The sequence below is a fragment of the Cricetulus griseus genome, chromosome 3, assembly GCF_003668045.3.
Source record: "Cricetulus griseus strain 17A/GY chromosome 3, alternate assembly CriGri-PICRH-1.0, whole genome shotgun sequence".
NCBI classification, from domain to species: Eukaryota; Metazoa; Chordata; class Mammalia; order Rodentia; family Cricetidae; genus Cricetulus; species Cricetulus griseus.
This window is the reverse complement of record NC_048596.1, coordinates 113,463,541-113,471,003: the sequence shown is the minus strand read 5'-3', so window position 1 is coordinate 113,471,003 and position 7,463 is coordinate 113,463,541.

Below are 7,463 nucleotides of genomic sequence, written 5' to 3'. Positions count from 1 at the left end.
TTTCACTTTTAGAGTAGTTGAAAAAATAATTACCTTGTGACCAATTACAATGGTATGAAATTCAGTTCTCAATGGACAAAATTTTATTGGAATATTGTCACACCCACTTTCCTCTGCACTCTTACCTTGCTATAGGGGAGCTGAGTAGCTGCCCCAGAGACTGTAAGGTCGCAGTGTTTACTTTATAGTTCTGTGCAAAAGGCTGTTTTTTTTTTTGTTTGTTTGTTTAAAATTCTTCACGGAACCCAGAAGTTAGGGGACAGGATAAAAACAGAGGAAGTAAGAGCCAAGCCACAACCAACACTTCTGAAATGGAGCATATGGTATACAGGTTAGGAAAAAGCTTGCATATCACTCTCAAGGTCTGGCTTTTCACAAGGGGCACTACGGCTGTAGTGAGGGGATGGAATGATCTGGTGACTGGTCCCAGTGAATCTGTAATATAGCTTCTCACCTTGCTAGGCTCTTCCTGCTTATTTTTGTTCCCAGACCATTTTAATTAGAGTGGCCATTCTTCATTTTCAAAAGGTAAAATGTATCTTTGAGAGGAGAAGGTGTGTGTGTGTGTGTGGGGGGTCCTGTGTGAGCCCTGGTAAACATGTGGACATCAGATGACTACTTTGGGGAATCAGTTCTCATCTCCCACCTGTGGATGCAGGCTCTTCCCTTGTTTCTGTGACACTGTGTCCTTCAGGCTAGCTGTCCCACAGGCTTCCAGGTGATTCACCTGTCTGGACCTCTCGTCCTGCTGCAGAGATCTTGGGATTACAGTACATGCTGCTGAATTTGGCTTTTTACATGGATTCTGGGGTTCAAACTTATGTCACCAGGCTTGTAGGACAAGCATTATCAGTCACTGAGTCACCCCACAGGTCCAAGCTTAATCATTCTCCTAGTCTCAAAAGGAAAAGCAGATCTTAGTTCAGCCCCACATGAGACAGACTTGCCCGGTGGGGAATTTGGACACTTGTTGGAGACAAATTTTACACAGACAAGCATGGTCGAGATGCTGTGCCCTTCTTTACACTCATGAGCGGACTCCCAGGCTCCGTTCTGAACCATGGTTATAGCCCAAAGCTGAAGATATCCTCAAAACCTTATTACTGCCTTGTGGAAGAATAGCCACATGAGGCCTCAGGTCAGAGCTAGGCTCACTGAGTGGAGCAAGAGGCAGTTTAGAAGAAGACTTTATATACAGCTAATCATGAGCAGAGCCAGAAAAGGCTGCTGTGGAGAGCAGTAGCTGCTTTATCAGAAGTGCAGTGGGAAGGGAGACATGGTTGTCAGAGGGTCTCTGGGTTGTGGGATTCCACTGGTTGAAAGACTCATGGGTCAAGGATCAGGTTAGGAGAAGGTGAGCAATGAACACAGTAGTTGAGAATGTGGACTCTGGTTGGGCAATGGTGGTGCACACCTTTAATCCCAGCACTCAGGGAGGCAGAGGTAGGGAATCTCTATGAGTTCAAGGCCAGCCTGGTCTACAGAGTGAGTTCCATGACTGCTACCAATATACAGAGAAACCCTGTCTGGAAACAAACAAAAAGACTATGGACTCTGAACTCAGAGCATGATGTTCAAATATTGGCTGTCACTTGATTGCCATTTGGCCAGTTAAGATGAAGTTCCTTTCTCACATCTATACAGTGGGAATGGTGATGGCTACCACACCAAGATGCCGTGAGGGTGAAACCATAGCCTGTGCCAACAAGTGATAGCTACCACTGAACATATACATAAGAAATTGACATAAGAAATCATATACATAAGAAATCATGTCTAAAACTCAGCAACAAAATTTCTTCCTTTTTAAGTGTTATTTTATGAGTATTTTGTCTATGAGTGCATATCATATGAATGTCTGGTGCCCATGGAACCAGAAAATGGTTTTGGAGCCCCTGGAACTGGACTGCTGTAGACTGCCATGTAGGTGCTGGGAATCAAACCTGGATCCTCTGCAAGAGCAACAAGCGTTCTTAATTGCTAAGTCATTTCTCCAGCTCCCCTCTCTGCTTTTAATCCTCCATTTCAAAACTATGTGAGGGCATGAAATAAAGTGGACAGTGTTCACAAGCACTCAGACAGATGGTGGCCATCCAGGGTGTGAGCCTGCCCCGAGACCTGGGACATAATGCATACTTTATTACTATTCCCTCGAACTGGGTTGTTGACTTTCTCTCCACAATTCAAGAGGGTTGGGCCAAGAGGAAACACTGCCAGATGCCAAAATGACAATGTGTTACAGATGATGGCTGGTAAGGATTCAGGAAGCAGAGGACAACACATTAATTTGCCTTTCTATTTCTGTTTAATGGTTTACAAAACGATTAATCAAGAAACCATTTGGCTGAAAAACATCAGCGATGAGTAGCTGAATACCAGTTCCTGTCACACTTGCCCCTTTCTGGTGGTTTCAGAAGTTCTAGACTTAGTTCAGCTACTGTGGAAGCTGCAGGCTCTCTCTGCTGCCTTCCAGACACCAGGACTTGTTTAAACAAGCATGGGGCAGATCAGCTTAGAGTCTGGGAGGAGGGATAAAGATTCCTAAGATTCATTTCAATTCGTTTCTCCTACTGGGTGTTTATAAGACTTTGGTTAAACAAGATAAATTGAACACTGTCACTGTCCCTCAGAGTTTCTTTTCATGAAAAATACTCAAGAGGCTGTTTCAATTAGAAGTAGCAACAATCCTGTGTAGGAAACCCATGTCAGGGAGCACAGAGCAAAAGAAGCCTACCAAACATGGGTGTCATTAGAGTCAGCTCTCTGGTGGGTGAGGTCACTGGAGCTATAACTAAGGCTTTGAGTCTGAGATGCAAAGCTACTGCAGGGGCAAAGACAAAGGAGGCCAGAGATAGGCAGACTGCATAGTGGCCAAGTAAGGGTCGGGAGGAAAGAATTACTGGCACTGAAGTTGGAGTTCAGTGGGGCCTTAAAGGAAGGTTCTAGATGTCATAAAATATTCACAGACTCTCATGTAGGGAAGTATAAAGGGTTTAAGAAATACAGGCCAATTTGATTTGCATTAAAAAGATTTTAAAGTGTGTGTGTGTGTGTGTGTGTGTGTGTGTGTGTGTGTGTGTGTGTGTGTGTGTGTGTGTGTGTGTGTGAATGTGGGTGCCCATAAAAGCCAAAAGAGGTTGTCAAATGCCTTGGTGCTGGAGTTACAGACAGCTGTGAGCCTGTTGACATGGTTCCTCTATATGAGCACTTATGCTTTCAATTGCTGAGCTCTTTCCTGCCTCTTGATTTGCATTTTCAAGTAGACAGCTTGGAAGGCAAAGTGTGGAGGATGAGTGAGATGATGAGCAGCACAAGGACTGTGTCTCTCCCTCTGAAACCTGGTTTCAGAGTAAGTAAGTAAGTAAGTTCCTGTCCCAGTGCCGTTTGCATACTTGGCAGGATGCTGTACTGGAAGCTGATAGGTCCTAGGTACCATGATGTTTCACCCTCTTGGTTGATGAGAGAGAAGCCAGGTACTTCTGTGTTGTGCAGTACATCCAACTTATTAGCAATTCCTCACCTCCTCATTTAAGTTGCTACTCAGTCAAGTCCTGCACTTGTGTGTGGGATGCAAGAGGAAAGGATGTGATTTGAACACCACCATTGCCAGAAGGATGGAGACAGAGGAATGACACTCGGGTTCTCAGGTATGTGACATTTCCCACCAGGATCAGTTCCTGAGCAGCATTTTGTTACCCAGCTTCTTATGTGAAAGATGTGGCTCAGACAGCACATCAGAGGCTGAAAGTTTGAGCTTGTGACTGTTGAGGATACTCAGCCTGTGATGAGGGAAATCTCAGGACAGAAGCCCATGCAATGGGATTGATTTCTTATTACTTTTTAGACTGAGTCTCTTACAGATTGAATGTGAAATGCCCCCCCTCCCCTTGCCGTGCTATCCTGCAGAGGTTCATATGCTTGAACATTTGGTCTCCACCTGATGCTATTGTCCTGGGAGGCTGTGGAATCTTCTGTCCCTGTGTCATGAGGGTGGGTGGGACTTGAGTTCGGCAACCCGTGTGCCAACTTCAGCCAGCAGTTCTAACACTGTTCACACCGTATAATCAGCAACCACATAGGCCTGTTGCAGCCACAGGGATCGTGTCTTCCCTGCCATGATGGACTGCATCCCCTGAACTGTGAGCCAGAATAAATCTCTCCTCTTAAATTGCTTCTTGTAAGGTCACATGACAGGAAAAGCTACTACCACGTTCTTCTTCAGTATCCCAGACTGGCCTGGAACTCAAGAACCTCCTCCCTCAGGTTGCAAGTGCCAGGAACTGGGTTTTGGATAATTACCATGGAAAGCAGAGTGAGGCACTGTCCTTATGTTAGGTGTAGAAAACTGACCACATGAACTATCCACACCTGAATCCCTGGGCCATGTGACTATACCACCTTAAGTGGCAAAAGGACTTTCACTGAGGGTGTTCACATGGGAGGTTGTCCTGGGTATAGTAGGAGGGAGAAGGGAAGAGCAGTGGCTATAGATGAGGCAAAGGTGACAGGGGCTGAAGTTATTTAAGGGTTTGCACATCAATGAATGAAGGAAATCTGCAAATCATGTGTTTATACATATATATAATAATAATGATAGAAGAAGAGGCCATGAATTTGATAGATAACTAGGGGTTGGGACACAAAAGGGTTGGAATTAGAAAAGGGAAGCAGGAAATGTAATTATATTTCAATTTTTTTAAATTAAAGATGATGAAAAGGGCAAGAAACAAAGCTAGATGTGGTGACACATACTTTCATACCCACAGACCAATACTCAGGAGGCAGAGCCAAGAGGATCTGAAGTTGGGGGCCAGCCTCAAAGAGGAGGAGGAAGAGGAGGAGGAGAGTGAGGGAAAGAAGTGGATGAAGAGAAAGAGGGAGAAGATGAAGAGAAAGAGGGAGAAGATGAAGAGAAAGAGGGAGAAGATGAAGAGAAAGAATTCTTTTTTATCACCTCCTACCGTGACCTCTTCACCTCTCCCAGGATCATATGGAAAATGGGGGTAGCAGGCAGAGTAAAAGAACCCCCGTGAGAAGTGTTGCTGTACACAGAGTCACAAGGAAGGTCTATGACCGCAGAATGTGTCTGTCTATCTTCAAGGGGATGTATTTATCTCATGACAACTAGCTGGGTGGATTAATCATCATTTGCTTACAAACTAATTCCTGCCAATGGATATGGCAGCTGTTTCCACTACTTTTCAGTTGTTCATAATAGTGCTGTCTAACCCTTTATAAACATGTGTTTACGTGTGTGTTTGTGGGCATTGACTTGTGTGCACTTGTGTGGCTGCAGGGCCAACATGCATTGTGGTAGCTTTGTCAAAAAGTTCCCCTGACCCAAAACTTCCAACATTATTTGGCACATGTCCATTGACTCCAGGTCTTCAATGGTGGTGACCATCATTTTCTTCACTGCCAACCAACTGAGGAAAAGTAATAGTGAATTTAACCTGCATCTATGGTTGTTACTGAAACTCCCATATTGGCATGTTTTATTGAGCATTTTTACTTGAGAGAAATAATTAAAGAATTAAAGAACGGAATAGATTCTTCTAGGAGCTTCCTGGTAGACTGCCCCAGCCACAATCTAGACTTAAGTCCTTAGACTGGCTTCAGACTTCTGGCCTCTTAAATTCTAAGAGAATGAAGACAGCTTCTATTTTTAAAGTCCAGTTAAAACACCTGAGAAACTCTTTTAACTTTCAAGAAAGACTGGGTTTTGCAATATACTTGGCTGTGTCTTATGTCTTACAACCATCTTGTCTCAGTTCCTGAAAGACATTATCTGGGAAGTGCAGCCTTAGTCACTTTCATCATGCAAACAGTAACATGTGAACACCAACACATCCAGACAGCCTGGGTTGCTGTCATGGTGCCCTGATGCTGGTAGAGCATGGCACACTGAATCACATGAACCTTCATTAGTTAAGCAGTGCACTCTAAAATAATGAGAAAGTATAATACAAAAGAACTGAGCAAAATTGTCAGCTATCATCATTAAGTATTGTGCATTGTATATAATTATAAGCATTTTCTGTGTGTGTTGTGTATATATGCGGTGTGTGTGTGTGTGTGTGTGTGTGTGTGTGTGTGTGTGTGTGTGTGTTCCCTCACCCATACAATTGCATGTAGAGGACAGAGTTGAACATTATGTATCACCCACTGCTGCTCTCTATCTTAATTTTTTGAGACAAGGTCTTTTCACTGAACCTGGAGTTTGCTGCTTCAACTAGGCAGGCTGGCCCCCAACCTCCTAGGATCTGACTGCTTTCACCCTTGATTTATTATTTGGGTACTGGGGATCTGAACTCAGGTCTTCATGCTTGCATAGCAAGTATCTTTTTCACTGAACCTTCTTCCCAAGCCCTATACAACTCTCAGTGCAGCCAGTTCTCACAAGCATCTTCACATTCTAGTCAATAGGGAATAATCATGCTCAATAAATAATCTTATAGGATCATATTGGGCATATGTGTTTGTGACACTACTCCTACAGAGATAAAACAGAAAGGTCTATTCACTCCACCTAGGGAACTGATGACAGATTAAAACAATGATATCACTGAAATCCAACTTGTGAAGCAATAAGTGTATTAGGATTACTTAAAGAAATATGGGTAGGGGGGTTACTTAAAGGAGGCCAGACTATTTAAGTGCAGTTGTATCATTGAAAGCCCTGCCTAACATGGGTGAAAATTCCTTAAAGATGGTGCCCTGCAGATCTCTGCAGGACTCGCCAGAAGTTTAATGAGTTGAGGAGTCTCTTCAATAGAGTTGTGCTGATCTGAGTCTCCTCAGCTTACTACCTTTACAACTTTGGGAAGGGGGGAGATCTTATAAATCTGTCAAGTTTTAGGGAACTACTGAGACTTGTGAGTTGTTTATTTCCTGAGTCTTAACAACATTCCTTTATATCTTCTGAAATCTCAGTGAGCTTTCTTTCAGGATGGAATGTTTCAACTCAGAGGGAATTGATATACAACAATATGTCCCATTGTTGGTCAAAAGGACATAGTTATAAGCCATTGAACACTTAAATCAACTCCTGTTCATTCTGTCTGCTAGGGACAGATACAGCCTATTCTTGCTGCTTAAATAGAGTGAGGCTAGGGAAAAGTGGGGAAGAGAATAAAATATCCATCATTTCATACTAAATTTTTTGTTATTATGCAAGCCACTAAAGATATTTTTTTTCTCTTGGACTGAATAATTTTTGCAAAATAAATTCTGGATATGGGTGAACAGGTTTTGCTGGATATACATATTAGTTTTCATGGCTTGTACTTAGAGAAAATCTTGTACTTAAGAGAAAGCCAGAAATTTGCAATGGTCTTTTCCAAGCCTCCTGTGACTACATCCAAGCCTACGACGCTGCATCACTGGGATCATATGACCATGTAATGAAGGATGGTATACAGGGCTCATTTTTTATTTATAAGACAACTGTGGGATACCACAGG